At 34.3% G+C, this 20,463-nt stretch overlaps 1 long non-coding RNA gene across 3 annotated transcripts in view; it reads left to right on the plus strand.

Annotated features, from left to right (window-relative positions):
* LOC150092855 (uncharacterized) overlaps window positions 1-20,463 on the plus strand; it is a 647,058-nt gene that overhangs the window by 263,204 nt on the left and 363,391 nt on the right. The gene's annotated exons all lie outside the window — the stretch shown is intronic.

Raw genomic sequence — 20,463 nt, forward strand, 5'->3', positions numbered from 1 at the left:
AGCATTACTTACATTTTTTGCCCTATGGCCAGTTCTCGTTAAGGTAAAGTGCTCTCTGATAGCAGGCAGCAATTCTAAAATTTTCTGGCGCACTTGTGCATTCAGTGAAAATCATTTTTGAAATGCAAGCGACGAACACCATGATATGACATGCAGCAGCCCCCAGATCATCTGACTGGCTGAGAATTTGACTGTTGACACTGGTCAACAGCAGTACAGTAACTAGGGTATGAAGCGTCTGTGGCAAGTGTCTAACTTGCGCCCCCTAACCCAAAAATGACAGAAATTTTGAAAAATTTAAATGTAACAAGTTAAATTTTACTAAATGCAATATGTTAAATACTTTCTATTAACCCCATCAAAATGAGTTGCAGTGTGTTGCAGAATTTGTGTGTCTAAAGCGGCGTATTGCCAAAATTTAAAAATACAATATAAAATAGCGGACTTTTATATCTATTTTTTTATTTTTTACATTTTGCTGCCCAAACCAAGTTGCGTCCGTAGCGGGCGCCTCTTGCGCCACGCCCGCGTTACGGCACTGGTCAACAGTCAAATTCCATCTTTCCATCGCCTTCGAAATGTTCTGTCTGCGCCATGCAGGTTAAACCTTTTCTCGTGAGAAAAAAATATTTAAAAAGGAAATACTTTTTTTTCCATGATCAGAGGTCCATTTGGCATGCTGTTTGCACCATTTTAACTGAACCAGTCTCTTTTTTTGGTTAACAAAGGCTTCTTTTTGGGTGCCTGGCTATCAATCCCTGTCGAATGAATCTTCTCCTGACAGCTTACCACAACTCCCGTTTGTTCTTCGCAATCCCGTCTCAGTTCTCCAGACGAAACAGGGCGATTTTTGAGGCAGAGCCGCTTTAGAACTTGATCTTGGCATGGTGCAGACAGCGGCTTTCTTCCTATCCCCCTTCTTCCTTTGAGCAGATTCAGTTTCCTTCACTTTCGATAGCAGCCCTAACACAGTAGATTGACTACAGGTCACCCTTTTAGCAATTTCACGAGAGCTATTTGAATAGCCTTCTCTATTCAAATCTTGAATCACGCTTTTTCTGCGAAGTGTTAACTGCTTGTAAGTTGCCATAGCGATAGCGATCCCACCACAAAAATGCGAAAACTAACTCTTGCTCTCAATTCAAAACATAAAAAAAAATTCTGACGCAATAGCAGTAACTATTACACTATACAGAATCCCGTGGGGTGATAGATAACGTAATATAATGAAATATCTAATGATAAACCAATGAAAATGATCATTTAACTACTAAAAACTATATTTATATAAGGTGATGCGGTTTCTATGAATATGAGTATGTGTGTTAAGTGCACTGTATATTGCCCTCTCTTTCGTATTCGAGTACCAAAATGTTCACATTTTAAATAGTTTTTTCCCTCCCCCCTATCTGAAAGTTCTCAATAGAAGTCGATTTCATCACTATATGTGGTTGAAATTATAACTTCAACGAAGTTTAGTTACATTCCAGATTCTTTTCATTTTAAACGAGGATTCCACGCTCATTGTTCGCTGTGATATTGCATGCTAGAAATTATGTAATGTGTTATCGTCTGTTTTGGATAAAAATTTCATACTTCACTCTGTATTTATTTATACATTTCTTGACCATGTCATTCAAACTCAACAAACCACTCAGATTTGTTTTTTCTCTTCGAATCAACTCGCATGCGGCAACAGTTACTCAGCTGTAAAATCATTTTTATAAATGAATTCGGCTCGCAAGTTCAAACTGACTGAATTTCTCCTCTTACTAATCCAGCTGCAAGAAATACCTAAACACATATCAACAATAGTTCATATGTGTTTCTGGTATTTCTCTCCACTCTGCTAAGCTCCTCGATCTTTTTCTACCTAACACTTCCAGTTTACAATGTAGATGTTATTCTGATTGCCACTCTTTGAAGATATCCATCCCTATACAACACATCTCGTCTAACCATTCTCGGACCTTGCTATACCTTTTACTCTTTTTCTGACTAAGCTATTATTTTCAGTCTGGTAAGTTGCCCTTAACACATTAAATTTTATTCTTATTGGTACCTACCCTCTTCCAGCATTCTAGTTTGAATTAGAAATGCATAAAGGAGAGTAGGTCACAATTAAAAAAAAATTCCCGATTTTTTTATATGGAGCGACCTTATGTCTGATAAGTACTATAAACAATCGAAATTAGGAAATTCAAGAACATGCTAAATAGTCTGTATTAAATGGTAGTTTGCGTGCTTTTGATCCTTTGTTCAAACCATTAAGATATACAAGTAAGATTAACTGAAATTAACAAGAAAGAAAAAAAAAAACTTCTCGTTATATTTAATTGCAAGGTACAAACTGAGTCATGTGGAACTGTAACTTCACTAGAAAGGCAGCCACTGCGGAAAACATCAATGGATTCAAATCCATCTAGTCACATAATTTAAGACTCAATCAGAAGCATTTCTAAGTAAAAAAAAAAAAAAAAATCCCCGTCTCTAAAGTTTAACAGACACAAAATAACTTTTTACGATGAAAAAGAAAACCTTGCATAAACTATTATTACATCAACGTACCTGGTATGTTTATAGCAGCATATTCATTGTCTTCACGTTCCTTCTATTAAGCAAAAAAAAAAAAAGTCAGTCATAAAAATATATTCCTTATTTCTTCTTCTCCCGTAGTCCTAAATGAACCGTTGGATCATTCATGGCTGGTAGGTGATACTCTTTGCTAGCCTCCTCCAGTCGTCTCGGTCTCTTGTTCTTGATGTCAGTTGAGAAAGGGGGGAATTTGTCCATATTTTGATGTTATCAGTCTATTTTAATCGAGGTCGGCCCCTAATTGATCCCGGAATGATTCCTTCTAGTGCTTGCTTTATTTACAGACGCTTAATGATCTAATCAAAGTCAATAAAAATCATTGCCTTTTAGTAATGAGAAAGATCATTAAAACAAGCCAAATATACGTTAATAGTTTAATATGATAAGCAGTACCCATTCTCAATAGCTACTATAAATCTTGAAGAATATATCTCTCGTGATTTTTTCATCCCCATACAAAATCTGATAACTTTGTAATCGATAATTTCCAATACTCTATTCCACTTTATTTAAAAATTCTTTCTGAATTTAATCAAAAACTAATTGCCAATAAATTTAATGAACACTTTAGAAATAAACGTGATAAAATCTCTAAAGAAATTATCCAACATTACAACTGGAGCATTAATCATGTAAATTGCTTGAATCCAGTTAGTCTAAGATGCATTCCGACGTTCACTAAGAATGATGTTTATAACGCTGTCAAACCACTCAGGAACAAACAGTATAACGGATATGCTGATATGAGTGCACTTAACAGTCCCATGTTGGCATATATCTTCAATCTAGGCAGTTTGCATAATTATTATGATCCCTATTAGGGGAGCTTTCTCGACTGATAAACTAAAAATATTGTATGAACTTAAAATACCAATTTGACTAAATGCTTGCTTTCTTTATCAATAACTACAGATGCGTCATAATTTAATATTTTCAAGAATCTTATACATATTCATACAAAACAAACTAAATCTGAATTACTGCTTATTTCCAGATGGTTAACAGTAAATTGCTATTAGAGGTCGCTCGAAACGGACACATTAGGGAACAAATTAATACAGTAGGGAACAAATTAATCCGAACAAGACGAATTTTCTTCAAGGTTTTGGTTTCAGTTTACTATTTTAATTGAGTGCTGCATGTTTTAACTGTATCTACAATATTTATTAATAGTGCAAACAAATTGATATTCGTAGTGGTTTATTCATTTTGTGTAGCTACATCTGTGACTCAAAGACAAATTGCCAATGAGTGTGGTGTTGGTTTGAATACTGTTAATGCGATTTTAAAGAGGCATAGGGAGAAAGGTAGCTTTTCTCCTGACAGAAAAGGAAAATCTGGGCGAAAAAGGAAAACTACATTTACTCCTTAGGAAACGCAAAATGAATCCAAGATTGTTTGCTGTAGACTTAGAGCTTCGCAGCTAGAGGGATTAATGTTTAACATGACAGTCCGTCAAGATTGTTGGAAGCAGGGAGGACTGCCCAGAGACAAAAAAAGAAATGTTGACGAAGGTTATGCAGAAAAAGAGGTTCCAGTGGACAAACGTGTACAAAGATTGGACTTTTGAGAAGTGGAAGAAATTTCTATTCTTAGATGAGCCTTTTCTTTGTCGAAGGCGAGCGAGAACCCTATGTTCACAAATCAGGCAGCTGAGAAGACTTCCGCCCACCTTCAAGAAACACCCATCTTAAAAGATGTTTTGGGGTTGTTTTACGCATGACAGTCCAGGATTACTTATGCCTGTTGATGGTACGATAAAGTGACCAATACATAAAAATATTGGAGGAAAGAGTGGTCCCACAGATTTCCAATAGGATCTCGCTCCATGGCACACTTTAAAAAGAAAAAAGTGAGATCCTCAAAAATCGCAACATCCAATTGCCTTGGTGTCCAGTTAACTCTCCTGACATTAACCCAAAAGAAAATTTGGGATATGGTGAAAAAGAGACCTGAAAAATTAAATTTTGATACAAAGGATAACAATACAATCCATTATGAAAGAAGGTTTCGAGATGCAGAAATAAGAAAATGTGTTCTGCGTTAGTAGAGTCCATGCCTAAGCGAATTAATGAAATTAATAGGAACAGAGGAGCACATATAAATTATTAATGTTGGAGTTTAATTTTTGTACTTATTTTTTTGAGAAATTAAAATATTTCCTTAAAATGCGAGTGGTCGGATTAATTTGTTCGTTACGCTATTTGTGATGCATAGATGCCCCATGTGAAACATTTTGCTTTCGCTCAAGATATCTTTGTAAGAACCTTGGCGCGAATAATCCTGTTATCGAACGTCATGGCTATAATGCCTATCCAAATTGTGAACGAAAAGCTCAGTTTTTTTTTTTTTTTAAGTCACGAATGAAAAATTCTGTTGGTGTTACTTCATGTGATTTCCCCGCAAATTTATATTTACAAGGAAATCATAAATAAATAAATATTTGTTTTTTAAATAAAAGTAAGAAATATTAAAAGTATTAGGTTCTATTCTAACATCTGAAAAAGCCTCAAGACATTTTTAAGAAAAGATAAAAAGCCGTGAGTCGCTAAGAGCAAACAAACGGTGCTAAGCTTGAACGTTGGTCTAAGGCAGGGGTCGGCAACCTTTTTGGATAGAAGAGCCATTTTTAAAATTATATCTGTTTAAAAAAAAAAAATTAGGGAGCCGCACGCAGTGATGAGCAACCAATGGTCCGCGGGTTGCATGCGCCCTCTTAGGTTTTTTGTGTGGTCCACGGTGTTCATTTTGTACAGCAGAATTAGTATATTTTAATTAAAAATCTATTTTATGAATGCTGATTTTTACATGTGGATTTATTTGTGCAGGTAAAAAAATTAAAATATAGCTAAATAATGGAAAATAAATTAATACTTACTTATCAAAGAAAAAGAAAATATTCTTTATGCGGATCGAACCGAGTATTTGATTTACTATTTAATTGGTCATCACTGATTTAAATTTAGAAACTACATTGAAAAATATTATAATTAAATTATTTATTCAGTTTTTTTACAGTAACACGTTATCATACTTGTAAAACAGAGGGGTGGCATGTCACACGAAATTAGGATATGATATTTTTAAATAGTAAATAATAAAACAAAGATTTGCTCCTCCTTACAAAAACATATGTATAAAATCCAATAACATACCTGTTAATTTAATTTTTTTTTAAATTTAAATTATCTTCTTAGTACGACTTTTGCTGTTGAACTTCTTGGGATGGTTTCTCAATATGCGGAGAATACGCGTAATTTTCATTTTCAAACATGACGAAAGACTCATGTTGTTTAAGTAGGTTTCTCAACATACTTTTAATAAAATAGATATTAGAAAATATTTGCTCACAGAAATATGTCGATCTGAAAATCGATAGAAGTCCAAATGCGTATGTTTGAAATTACCGAATGTAAGTGGCCGGTAAACAATTCCACGTGTCAAATACAATCTAATCTTGCTTTTTAAGATCTTCTATTTCAGACCATTTTTTTTTTTGTATTGCAAGGGTAGATTTTTGTTCCAACTCCTCCAGGTCAGCTTTAAGATTTCTAAATTTTGAATTCCACAAATCCTGGGTTTTCAGGTCCTCTAACTTAAGTTGAAATGCAGCCTCATCAATTCCAGCAAAAGGTGAAAAATTTAATTCGGTAGGATTAATTTCAAGTGGTCGCAATAAAAATGACATAGTTGCCTTGTTCTTTCTAAATTCCTCAAATCTCCCATTAAATGCATATAAAATGACAGAGTATTAAGAAAACAGATAAAACTGTTTTCAGATTACATTCTCCATCTCGTTTTTAAAAGTACACTTCTCAAGTTCTTAACATCTTTCCATTTATTCTTAACATTTCTTTCTGTGACTATCACTATATGAAAAATCTGATATGATCTTTGTAAGCATTAAGAAAAGAATGTTAGGTGTTGTTTTCCTGAAGGCACGCTATCATTTTTGTTAAGGACGAAGGTTTAAAGAACTTCGGCAGCGTAACCTGCCCGCCTGAGAGATTACGATTTGACGCAAATTGCACATTTAGAATCGCACAATTCATCATTTAGCATTCACACCTGAAAGAGAGATCGTCGAGTGCTTTTGGGATTAAACCGGCTGGGTACACGACAGATGCAAGTTCGTGTCTGATGCCGAAAATCGTTACGGCTCTAATTCGTCCTTGGTATTTCTCGCGTATCTCGAACATCAAGTTCACTTTGATGCCGGTAAAAACTATTCTGTGAGCACTGGCTTATGGCGTGGACTTTGAAATGAAATCCCAGACTTTCAAAGTGGACGTGATAGCGGCAGCTTCTTTCGTGATAAGAAGGGAAGGCTTTCCTAGTAAACAATCATTACTGTAGGCAACAGGGGCGTCATTAGTTGACAAGGCGCCAAACCACCGTTTCTAATGATGACGTGAGGGCATTTTCGGAATTGTTGCCTTGTACGTATACATCAAGGGCGGACTTTAAGCAAAGAGTGAAGTCATGGGTTTATTCTTATCTTTCGTTGTCTTTCATGTTGATTGTTTTTCACGTTCCTTTGCCTTGGCATCCCCTTTTATCACAGGAATGAATAATTCCAATGAAATCGCACTTCACAAAAAAACTCTTGCTTTTATATTCCTTGTTCCAGTTTGCTATCCATTGATTTGCTACTCCTTCATTTACCCGAACAATCAAAATGGAAATGTTTAGGTTATGGTTAGAATGGGACAGGAACCGTTTTAAATAAATAATATTCGCGGAACTAATATACAAATTTTATATTATTATTTTTACGGCTATTTCGCCTACTTTCGTTTACTTTATACTTGATCGGAATCTTGAAGTATTCACTTTTATTTCTCTTCTTCTCCCCATTTTCGCTTCTTCAGAGTTAATCTCATTTAGTTAAGTACAAATCCTAATGTACATGCAATAGTGATAGTAGTAATTCACCTCTTCCCCGACTTCGGCGATCAACTTGATTTTTGAATAGATCTCATCCATGTTTAGGATCATACTAGATCATGAAGAATGCATCCATTCTTTGCTAAATGTGTGCGTTCTTTACGTTGTTTGTATGGGTTTCTAATAACCATAAAGCACAACTGGGAAAAACTACTCACGCATGAACCTAACACCCCCTTACATATCTCCACTGTGTGTTAGATTCATGTCTTTTATGAAGTGCTCTACATAGGATTCGATCCTTTCCAACCAAAAAAATGCTACACATTGGTTGGAATGACCAGCATTTCAATTTTTTTATAAAATTACTACACTTAATGGGTTAATTCATGTTATTGAAATATCTTACATTCACACACTTCCAAACATTAAATATTTAAACGATATGATTCAGAAAAGCTTACTGGCTAGAAGAATACACGCATTTTACAGATAAAATACATCCTCTACATTAGTTGCATCGTAGTAAATCGAAACAGTCATAACTGCTGTAGAAAGTAGCTTTCCTGCTCACCTTATTATTCACTAACAGAACATGCAATCCATCTGCATGCAACATTAATAGCATAATATCGGGTTCGCCAATTATAATTGATTATTGAAGTCTTGTAGAATGATTTAAAAAGCAGAACAAGCTGAAATATTAAAAATATTTCAGCTTGTTCTGCTTTTTTCGCCATATAGTTTTAATATTATTCAGTATATCTTCATTTCTTAGTTTATTCATGGAAGCAATTCCACTGCTCTCATGAATAAACTAAGAAACGTGTTTGGCGTGATACACAATTTTGAATTTGAGATCTTCAATTGATTGTCCTTGACCAGAAAGCATACACAGCAAAAAAAGTAATTCGACTAGCAAGTATGGCATATTTCATGACTTTTTTTTTTTTGCTTACTATCATGGGAACAACCATTTGGAGTAGCACGCATATGCAATAATTGTTATAATACCCTAGCTCACTGATTACAAGTTCCATAAACAAATATTCATATTTAGTTTTGTTGCTCTTTTAATTACTGTTTCGAATATCGGAAGTTTTTTTCATAACATGAATGCTTAAAGTAGACCTCAATATGGCTCAGAAAATCCGTTTTGGAATTCCAGCTAAGCATGGAATTCACTGCCAACAAATAAACTTGTTTACTGTTTACTACATATTACATATGCTTTGAAAACGTACCGAGTATTCTTTCTGCAAGTGAATATAAGAGTTGTCTGATTTTTTTTACATGAATGGCAATAATATCGTAATACACACCATTGAAATCTTATATAATTTGCTTAAACGTATCTGAGAAAATTCTTCTAAATACTAAAAATTATTTTCGACGTATATATACACATGATGGCCGATTGTTTTGAAGAATTTTTGGAAGAGTTTAGCAAAATGCTACTCTTCCAAACTCCTGCTGATCAAACCACTAACGCAGTTGATGCCTGTTACGATATCAGTCTTGTACCGCATAACATTTAATTAACATAATTGGACACAGATGCTCCTAAGGAGACGCACAAAACATTGACAGGGAGGGGATGATCCATTTATAGTAATCGAGTCGAAGTCGCTAATTCTTGACGTTACTTCGATTATGCTCTGTCACAGTTTCCTTTTTTTATGATAATCTCAAAAATTATTCTCTATGACAAGGATAAAAATAAAAGTCTGGAAACAAAGAATAGTTATTAATCAGAAAAATACTAGTTGGCTGCAGGAGTTTAGAAGTAAAACAAAATGAGAGGATGCTATGAATAAGGGGAAGGAATTAAGAAATTTTGGATAAGCGTTACAGTGCTTTTTATTAGTAAATTAATAGCGATTGAATACCAAAGAATTTAACAGATTTAAAAGATCAACTTTGAAATTTTAAGAGGACTATTACAAAAGTTTGAAGCATAGCCGAATACGAAATATGTTATTTTCTTAGACTTTTTATGTCCAACCGTAAATTATCAAGCGAAATATTAATTTTATTTATTGGCTTCCAAAGTAGTCATCAAATTCCCGATGTTGTTACTGCAGTAATTTAGACGAGATGAAAGTCCATTAAGGAGAGTACAAGATACTACGATGGTTCAACATGCGTAACTTCCCAATAACAATTTCCTTTCCAAGTAATCTATTATTTCTCAGAACTCCACTATTGTCAGCTCTCATATTTGTCTTCTAAAGCACTTTTCACTGTATTAATCCACCCAGATCTTAGTCTTCCACTGAGTCTTTCTGGCAGTGAACACTTGTTTTGCTAATCTTTCCTCGTCCATTCTGTTTAAGTGACTGTACACCTTAAATTAGCTCCTAACATATTCCTGAATGCTAACAATGTCAAGTCCCTTCCTAATATCTTCATTTTTAATATGAGACTGCCAATAATGTGACCTGTTCACAAATATTTCCCAGAATACTGATATCTGCGGCCTTCAGTCTTCCATCAAGCGTTTTATTTCTAACCCAGTTCCCAGACCATAAACTAAAATTGGTTTGACCAGTCTTGTATATAGCTAGTTTAGGCTAATTTCTGTTATTCATATAAATGTATTTAGTTGGTTCTCTATCATACCAACTATGCCAATTCTTTTGTCGATTTCCAAATTTAATTTGTCATCTTCACTAAAAACTGTGCCGAAATGGTTTAATTGTTCTATAAGGCTCTCTACTCGAGATGCAACAGATGTTTTCAGTGTTCCTCCTATTTTCATTGTGTTTTTATTGCTGATTTTCATACCACATTTGTTACAGCAGTTATTTAATATAGTTAAAGAATTCTGCAGACTTTTAGTGGATTTATTTAAGAGTATATCACGTCATCTGCATAAAGTAAACAAACCGAGATTAACATCTTTAATTTTGATATCAGATCTAATGTCACTTTCGTTCATAATGTGATCCATATATGTGATGAATAACAATGGAAACATTGGGCATCCTTTTCTGGAAAATGCATATGACAATGTGTTAAAAGAAAAGCTTTTCAAAACGCTAAATGGTGTAAACGGGATGCTATATCAAGCAACATATTATCTATATTTCAGTTATAAGTCAGCAGTTAGAACTGAAAGAAGTATAGGCCGAGGGAGTTGCTTGATATAGCATCCCGTTTACACCATTTAGCGTTTTGAAAAGCTTTTCTTTTAGTACGTTGTTATATGCATTTTCCAAATCTCTGAAGTTTAAATACTGATCCTTGTTGCATTCCCAGATTTTCTCAGCTGTTTGTCTTAAAGTGAAAATATGATTATGACAATGCTTATTTGATCCTGAACCCAGCATGATCTTCAAGTTTCCTGCTTAGAATTTTTCTTGTTCTCTTCTCAGATATGCTTGCATAAATCTTACCTGGAGCACTCAGTAATTATAACAACTGTTCCCCTTTGAGTGAGTGTTACAATATTCAAATATTTTGATATGATTATAAAAAGAATAGGAAAACGTTGCATCGCCTATCTGTTCTCATAAAGTCCATAAAATGATGAATAAATCCGGTGTTGCATTTTATTCCACAACAGTCGGTGGAGCTCCTTTAACCCTAATCGGACTTGTGGATATCTCCTGGTAGCCGGTCTTAGCCTTTATAGCCTCCACTACCGATGACCTTACAGCAAATAAATGTTCCCTTCTCCCAATCTCGTGATCTTTACCGCTACTCTCTGAAATGGTGTGAATTCTGCAGTCGAATTTTTATATTGCTGAATTAAAATCCCAAACTTCCGATGAGGGAACGGGACAGTACCGTTTTTTTTTTTTTTTCATATTTCCCGGCCGTCCCGTCGTTTTAATAAAAATGCCTACCTGCCTATGACAGAGGGCGAATAAACTCGAGAATCGGTTGAAAAAATGCCTAAAAAATTTCCTCGAACTGCCATTACGATCTTTCTTCCAGTGGCATCTTAATAAGATGATATTTTTATAAGAAAAATGTGCAAATATCAATGAGTGACATGATCAAATTAAAAATATGTCATTTGATAAAACAACTAACTTGTAATTGATCCATATGAATGGACGCCGCGTTGGATAGAGGTTGGAGGGTCTGTGGAAAAAAATATTTCAAACTCTTTACGAGCTTTTGTATCTTTTAATCATAGCTACCGAAGCACGTATAAATGTCTCAAATGTGTTAAACACCCCCAGCCTTTCAAGAGTTACGCTTTTGGTAAATATGCGAACAAAATCAGAAACGAAATTTTACACCTTGGTATTAAAAAAATCTTTCGAATTAGATTTTGAAATAAAATTTGGTGACGAAGATGTTCTCTAGGTTGTGTGCTTAGATACCTTCGGGATGGCTCAACGGATGTGCATCCCTCAATGGCTTTCCTGTTCCAGTGGTGAAGAGCAAACAAGATGATCATATTACTGACTGCAAGAAGTGTCGACAACATAAGTCGAAAGATCCATCGGGACATGCCAAATATGGAATTCATTACCGGAGGGAAAGAGAATCCGATTATCGGTGTAGTCTAATCAGGATGCTCTAAGGCTGACGTAAACGGCAACGAAAACGAAATCTGATAGAAGTATGTTTTTAAAACTTAACGTACCTATCTACTTAGAGGAATCAATAAAGCCTTGCATTATATAGAAAAAAAAAATCGCTTAAATTTTCCCGTTATCTGGCAAATAGTACGTTCTTTTTTCCCATAATCATTTTTGAATCAGGAACAGTCAATTTCGTTAAAATAGTTTTATTGAAGGGGAAACAAATCAATTATCCAGAATTTCTACATGCTTTCAGATTTTTTAACTGTTTGTCTAGTATTACAACTGTTTTGCAATACAAAAATAAAGGGCTTAACTCTGCTATGTCTGATGAGTATACATCGAGTGAATAGAAGGGAAGTTTTGAAAGACTTACTCCCAACTACTCATGGACTGTAGCATTTGCTTTTTCCTACAATGGATATTTCTAAATTCAGAGTACTATTGGTTAGCATTCTCTGCACACTCCAAATCAGAATATCTTTCCATGCATATGAGCTTATGATGAATTTTGTATTCCCTCAGTCATGCAGGTGCTGGTGTGTGTGTGTGGGGTAGCTATATGCTGCCATACTGAGGAGATGATTATGAGCATGATGGTTTCCGGTTACCTTCCTTACGTAGTGTATTTTATGACTGTAACCGTGTGTGTTCATGGGACCGGTTTGCCTGTTTTGAGGGATGAAAAATCTGAGGTGGGGGGAGACCCTTCACCTCCGTGCGAGACCAATTAACTCAACTTTAGTCGAAAAAGACCAGATAAAATTTCCACGACGTCACTGACGGGAATCGAACCCAGGTCAAAAGGCTTCGTCTATACTGACTGAGCTACGGAGGCTTCTATGATGAATAAATGCGTAAATATTAAGATGAGTTTCTTACTAAGTATAGTATTAAAAAGAAGAGCGTAGCTTAATGCAATTTTTTCTTAGATGTTATTTCTTAATGTAAATAGAGATTAGTCTAACTACTCAGGTTTTTTTTTTTTTTTAAGTTATGGAATAATTCTCGGCATCTCAGACTAATTTTGAGCAAACCGAATACTTGTAAATAGAGAGAAAAAAAAAAGCTTACTTTATGAAATAGCGAAGTATTAATACGAGATTCACAGGAATGTTTGAATTAAAAGGTGGATGCATTTCAAAAGGAATTAATTACGCTGTTTTCTTTACTAGATAACGTTGACACTGCAGTCCGCTGGTAATTACTTTATTCTTTGTCTTCAGTTTGATTTCATTCTTTTCTATTAAGATGTGAAGGGGTTATTTCTAGTGCACAGAGGAGACATTTACGTTAAAAATTCATAGTTTGGATGCCTTCAGCCAACGTGAATATTAATAACCACTCTTTATATACTTTGTATTTCCTAATGAAATTAGGTTTACTCAGTCCATAGATAATTATCTTTCCATGTTGTAACTTTCTAGTTTTCCAATTATTTTTATTAGTAATTCATAACATTATTAGTAACTCCTGAGAAGAGAAAGAGCAGGAAAAAAATTATGAAAAAATTTTAAGAGGAACAATCAAAGCAAAAATTAAACGTAATTAAGTTTAAGGCAGTGTCTTTACCCGAATATAGAAATACAAGTTAGAAATATTTAGAATTTCTAAAACAAATATAAATTCTAAATATTTTTGCCTCCTTTGTGCGTGAGTGCATTTTTATGGGACTCCCATCCAAGAAAGGCTATATACTTTTGTACACAACCATGTCACATGCTTGCATGTGACGCAATACACACATACTGTGAAGAAAGAGATTGTGAAATGTTCTTATTAAAAATGAATTCGATTATTAATTTATTGCAAGAATCCTTGCAATTCGTACAATATAAATTGCGAAATCAACTTAATATGGATCCCATAATTCACGATTTCTCCAAATGTTTCTCTTATGTTTCTTTTAAACTCTGCTTCTCTATTTGATTACGTCATTTGAATGAGCCAATCCTGAGCTGTGATATTTCTTTCGTTACGACATTTTTATAAGCTCTCTTCCACTCTATCTGGACTAGGATTATGAGCTCAGTACTGGCTGTTATCCAACTGCATTCAGACACCACCTTCCATTAAAGAATATCTCTAGGGGCTGATTCTCCTGAAATATGTATAATAAATATCTCGCTCGTTAGAAGTATTTTTGATGGCTTACAAGGTAAGAGATGAGAGAAAAAAAGAATAGTAAACCGTTGCTAAGAAAATATAAACATCGCTTAGATACCATAAAATGTTTATATTAGACGCTGGTGTCTAATTGGAAAAGTAAAGTGTCCGTACCTAATTCAATTTTCTGCTAGTTAATTCGATTATCACCTAGTTAATTGAATAGTTGGATTAATGCCATGCTATGAATATTCTGATTGCAGGATTTCCCTTCCACATTTGCATAATTATGTATTCTTTCTATCACTTATACAAGTGTAAGAAGAGAATAAAATTAATTTTTGAATCGCATACGCGCATGTGCTAGTTTCATACATACGCACACACACATCTAACGTCACCTCGGAAAAGCAGGCTGCCCTACGGAATATCATGCATAAAACATGCGGTGGCACTAATTGCACTTAGCATATTTCACGGCGATATGCAAAACTAACTCTCTCTTGTGAACAATGAAATACTGTAACCAGAGACAGCCCAATAGATCTTCGTTGTCTCTTCCTTGGTGAATTAAGTCATTTAAATAAAACGCAATTTAATTATTAACGGTTAATTATTGCTGATGAATATTCATAAGGTTTCATTCCAAAAGAGAAAACCACAGCAGATTTTCACTAATTTTGTGTTAAATCAAGGACGGTTTTTGAGCTTGCTATCACGTACCGCTATCCACATTTGTAAATGATACCAAAGAGTTAAATATTCCATGAGTTAATCGCATGATAACATAATACACTTGTATTATTTACGCTCGTAAATAATACTAATAGTTTTATTTGGGAATTACCATCGTATTATTTAAGATATGTGTTATTTTATATGTGCAAATGTAAATCAAAGGCGTTTCCATTGTCGGAAAGAAATTAAGAATAAAAAACAACCCTATTTTACTATTACAAGCCATGATATCTTTAATATCCTAATATTAATCCCAATTAATGCCCGTTACTGCCAGAGAAACTACTTTGGGCAGACTTCCTCTGACTTTCTTGTTCCTCAGACGCTAAATTTTATCTTTTGTTAATGATAAAATTCAAGTCGAGGCAGCGACGGAATTTTTTACCACTCAGCTTACAGTTGAACCAATTTATTTATCAATGATAAGAATAGCGACCACTAGTACTTACAAAACGTTACTAGCTGTTGTATATTCCGCACTAATGTTGTATCTTCTGTAAGTGGATATAACTGATTTTCTGCACTACTGGCTGAAAAATATCACTTAATTTTTGAACATATCACCTATGTACGCCTATATTTATATATTTATTCTCTTGTGACCTTGCAGTGAACTATTTAATGCAAGGTCACTTTGATTTACATTTGCTCATCAGAATGTTAATGATTGATGTAGGTTTATCCAACTTACGAGGTCGAGAATCTGAAAATCAGAAAATGCGCTCCCTACCAAAGATTTTCTACCTTGTGCAACATTTTAGTCTTAGTGGCACGAAGAGATATCGACGTCATTTTCGTAATAGATGAAATGCAGTTTCTGCGAAATGCGTTATGTATATAATTCTGAAGTAAACACGTGACCGTATCCTTTGCATATATATTAATACTTTTCTTTTTAAATGTGTAGCAAACATGAGCTTATGTAATTATTTATTCGCGAATGAAGGATTAGATAATGATAAAATATGAATGGAAGATAATCGCTATAACTGTGAAAAGTTATTGGTGAATTTTTCTTTATAGTGATGGTGAAAGTCATCTACCAACTTAAAGAGACTTTCACCACGTAATATCTGCAAGAGCATATGATGTCCACTTGTCTCCGCTTGCAACGTAGATAATTCATTAAAACTAGCTGTGTTAGTGAATATTTTATTTTACTGGTTTGCATTTCAGTATTATATTTATGCTGTACCTAATCTGTATGTATGTTGGAACCTACCAGAATTCAAGGATAACCGCTATTTTTATAACAAACATTGATTCTGGTGTCTTCTAGAATGTGACATCTTCAGATAGGGGGTGCGAGGGAAGATTAATTTCCCATATAATGAGGTTACACATTCTCTACTAGTCAAGAAATGGGTTCAAATCTCGTCTAAGACTCCAGAAATCTTTCAAGGATTTGTTTTTCCGGTTGTTTTTAACATTCAAATTTTATAAATTTACCATTTAATAATTAAATTAAAAGGCACTGTTTTGTAAATGATCAGTTATAACATTAGAAAGAAATTAAATACTTTGATATACTTACTCAAAGTATTTAACCTTTTTCGACACTCGCTCTTTTGAAGAATATTGAGATTTTTCCACCAGAGAATTATAAAATATCGACCATAAAACTGAGGTTTCATCTCTGTTTGTTAGAAACCAATTTTAGCTGCTAATAGTGTTTGTTTTTTAAACATTAATGCGACTAAAATACACATACACGATGCATCCGTTTTTTTTTTTACATAAAAATAAAACATTCCAAATAGAAACATTAATTAATGATAAAAGCGTTTTTTAAATAAGCAAAAATGTTGCTTACCCAAAGTAGCAGATAATTAGGACAAGTTATAGACTCTTCTATGCTTCTGAAGTAATCAGTTTTAGAATTTATATTAGTATATCTCAAATCCTTGTTTTTGTTAAACAGCTACAATTTATCTCAGTTAGGAAAACGAAAAATTTGAAAATAAACGTATGTTTCGAATCCAAGTCTGTAAACAAAGACATCCCAATTGTGCAATCAATTAAGTGAATTGTCTTGGAAATTTTTGAAAAATAAGCACTTTTAAAAGGATTCGTGGTTGAAAAATTTAATATCTAGAAGCATATGTATTCGGATGAAAACATATCTTTTACAAATCCATCTTTCCATTCATGAAACTAATAAATTTAAGCCTTTTAACTATTTTCAATTATTTGGTAGTTAGGTATAAAATTAAATATTCCCATAGTGCCTCACTTATATGAATACATTAGATATTAATGTTTTTTTAACGTTAAGGTAATGGATAAAGAAGAGATAAGGAGTGTCATGGCTTGCAGCAGAATTTTCTTCTTGACAAAGAGAAATAGCGCTGCCGTTTACAGTATAAAAAGAACAAGTGATTGCCAGTAAAATTCACACACGCCATGGATAAAACTAAATGAAAAAAAGAAGCTATTCTGGGAGAAATGGAACAACGATAGCAAAAAGAAAGGGTTCGGGGTAACATATGTCACCTGAATCGGGGATGTCACTTCGAAATAGATAGCCGTCAGTTCCTGACCGTGTCAAAAATTCTACGCATCACTTCCAATTGCTGCATCTGTAAAAATATTACCGATATAGCTGCAGGAAATAGCCAATCATATCCGAAATGTTATTCATGCGACAGGTTATATTATTCCAGGAGTGACTTATAGGAGACTATTTTTAGTAGTCTATTTTTGAGATTCACATCGACATGTGAGTGAGGGCAGTATTTTATTGTTTAGGCAGCGAAATATGTCGGTATTATATTGTCAGATAGACGCGCCCCATCACTCAAAACCGACAGATGGAATTACAAAATATTCAAATCAGTCGAAATATGTAGAGGCTTTATAAATTTTGCCGTTACTTTTATTTCCAAACACTTCAAAAACATCCTTCTTTCTTGGATTATGAAGTAACATATCATTCGTGAAATGATGAAGGGAATTGTGATTTTTTCCCATGTATAACGTATATTATTTAGTATACACTTTTTCTAGATAAAGGCGTGCATAATAATATAAAATAAGGAATGTACTGATTTTAGTTATCGTAATGCAGTATATGGGTAATTCACAAGCAGAAGCTACATATTTCAAAAATTTTAATACGATGGAGGAGCCTGAGGCACAGATAAGGAGTTTCTAACTATAGAGCAACGACACCCAATGGTTAGAACGTAGTTGCTTTCTCTCTAGTTAGAAAGTCATTATCTGAGCTTGCCCAAAACAAAAGAGGAGCTAACTGGCTTATCCCCCCCCCCTCCCAACAATAGAAGGAAAGCTAACTAATTTGCCTTCAACTGTTTAGGATAAACTAGTTAGGTACTTTGCCCCTCAGAATATAGGAATTTATCTTCATAAATTCATGTCGTATAGCATGAACCACCGCTAAGTTCTCTTTATAGTATACAAGTCAATGCGCCTCACAGGTTTATATTACTTTGGCATAACTGAATGAATGGTCTCGCCATTATTTGGAGGGCAGTTATTATACCGAAACAGCATCCTACATGCCAGTTGTTTTTTTATGTGGTATATGAATTTCATCGCCCTCGTGTGACTTCTTATTGTAGAAATGGCTTTAAAAAATTTCCATGATTGGTCTCTAGTGAAGGATTTCTGGTTATCTTAGCCTTCTCACGGTATTAATGCGAATGTGCTATAGATTTACAGTATTTCTTGGTCAAGTTCGTTCATTTTAGTTTTGTTGAAGACAGAGTGAGGTACATGGAGTCATAATGAGATATTTACAAAATAATTTCGTGAAAAGTATAGAAAATAATTCACATTAGGATTCTTTCAGCAGCAAAACTAACAGAAGATGCTCTGATTAACTTGCTGCTGAACGTGCCTCGCAGAGGATTCAGGTCAACTTCACTCAGGTAATTCCTTAAGTAATTATATGGGTTACATTTAAGAAATGCCCTTATTGAAGTTTTTTTGTAATTTAGGCTCTCTGATTTGGAAAAAACAAAATCGTTCTAGTGTGATGATTTTCAATATTCCATGTGTGTTAAGGGTACAGTTCGGTTTTTTATCACATTCTGTTTGTTATTTCTCCCTCGGAATTAAAGGACACGAATGTATTCTTGTGGTTTAATTTGCCCTCGCAAAGATACGGATTCGGAGTCAGTTGAATAAATCCAATTGTCTCTTTGACCCAGTTCTCTTAAAATGAAGATTTAATCTGCGCACTTTCTAACCTTGGATGCAAATCACTGTTGAATCAGAAAAATCTTGCTTCACTGACTGCACGTGAAGGGTTGCTTCGTTCTACGGAAGGAATAGTCTGGCCTAAATTCAACTGAAGAAAGAAAATTAAAGAAAACGAAGCATAGAGAAAATTAGGTGGTACCAAGAAAATGAAAAAATATTCTGAAAAGCAACATATATCAAGAAAGGCAAAGAAAGTCGAAGTTTACTTCAGACTTTTCCAAGTACACATTAGGATAAATTCACGAGAGGAATTTAAAAAAAAAAAATTGTAGTGATCAAATAGACAATTTATTGGTCTATTTTTTATTTTTATGTGCGGGCACTCGTACATACTTCATTAGAACATATAATTAATGCTCACTTTAATAAAATTCCAGGCCCACCAAAAGAAACATAATGGATGAAAAAAAAATTTAAGGTTGCTTACCGTTTTCTATAATTGCTAGCCTAAAGTATCATAGTGTAGCTACGGTCTGTAGTGAACCGAGCTCCAATTCGAGTGATCGGCGACATCCGAACTCATTTTAGATCTCATCTTACTCAGAAAGCTTTCATAGCTGATTGTGCAATAGCCGTTCTCATAAAGACATGGCAGGCTCCTCCTGAATTGTCAAAAGAGCCGATGCATTCGCATACAGTAGAGGAGATATTAACCCCCCCAACACACACACACACACACACACACACACACACACACACACACACACACACACACACACACACACACACACACACACACACACACACCTTATCTATTACATAAACAAAATTATAACAAACCAAGTTACTTGCCCGCAATGGGGTATCCGACGTAATAAGAAAGGCAGATGGGATAATACTTCAGCTGATAAAATGGAGAATTCAGCCTTGAAGTTCTTCGTCTGCTGAGCAATACGTATAATAATGTAAGAAGCAACAAGAGTTTTAATGGGTCATAACTTTAAAATGGCATTAGTATTTTAATCACACGTTTTGTGACACAATCACCTCCGTAACCGTATAGTGTTCTTTCTTCTTTTCTTATTTTTTGAATTGCAAACTTTGTCATAAATGATATTATTCCATTTTTATTTTTTCGTACTTACACTTTACCTTCTTTCATCATGTTCCTTGGTATTTGCTTAACAACAGGAAACTGCAAATATCATCGTTATAATGCAACCATACAGACATGCTTGGCATGCACTTAGTAGGCCAGTATTTATTCAGTGTAGCAGTGAATTACATGCTTATCCACTTTATGCATAGTTAAACTTTATTTTGTTGCACGAGAAGTAGTGTGTCATTAGGGTAATGTAAAACTGTAAGAAAGTTAAAGGCAAATGAACAAGCACTTTTCTCAAGTACTTACGGTATAGTATTTGGAATAGTA

This window comes from Typopeltis vanoorti, chromosome 25, assembly GCF_054136105.1.
Source record: "Typopeltis vanoorti isolate ZY-2024b chromosome 25, IOZ_Tvanoo_1.0, whole genome shotgun sequence".
Taxonomy (NCBI): domain Eukaryota; kingdom Metazoa; phylum Arthropoda; class Arachnida; order Uropygi; family Thelyphonidae; genus Typopeltis; species Typopeltis vanoorti.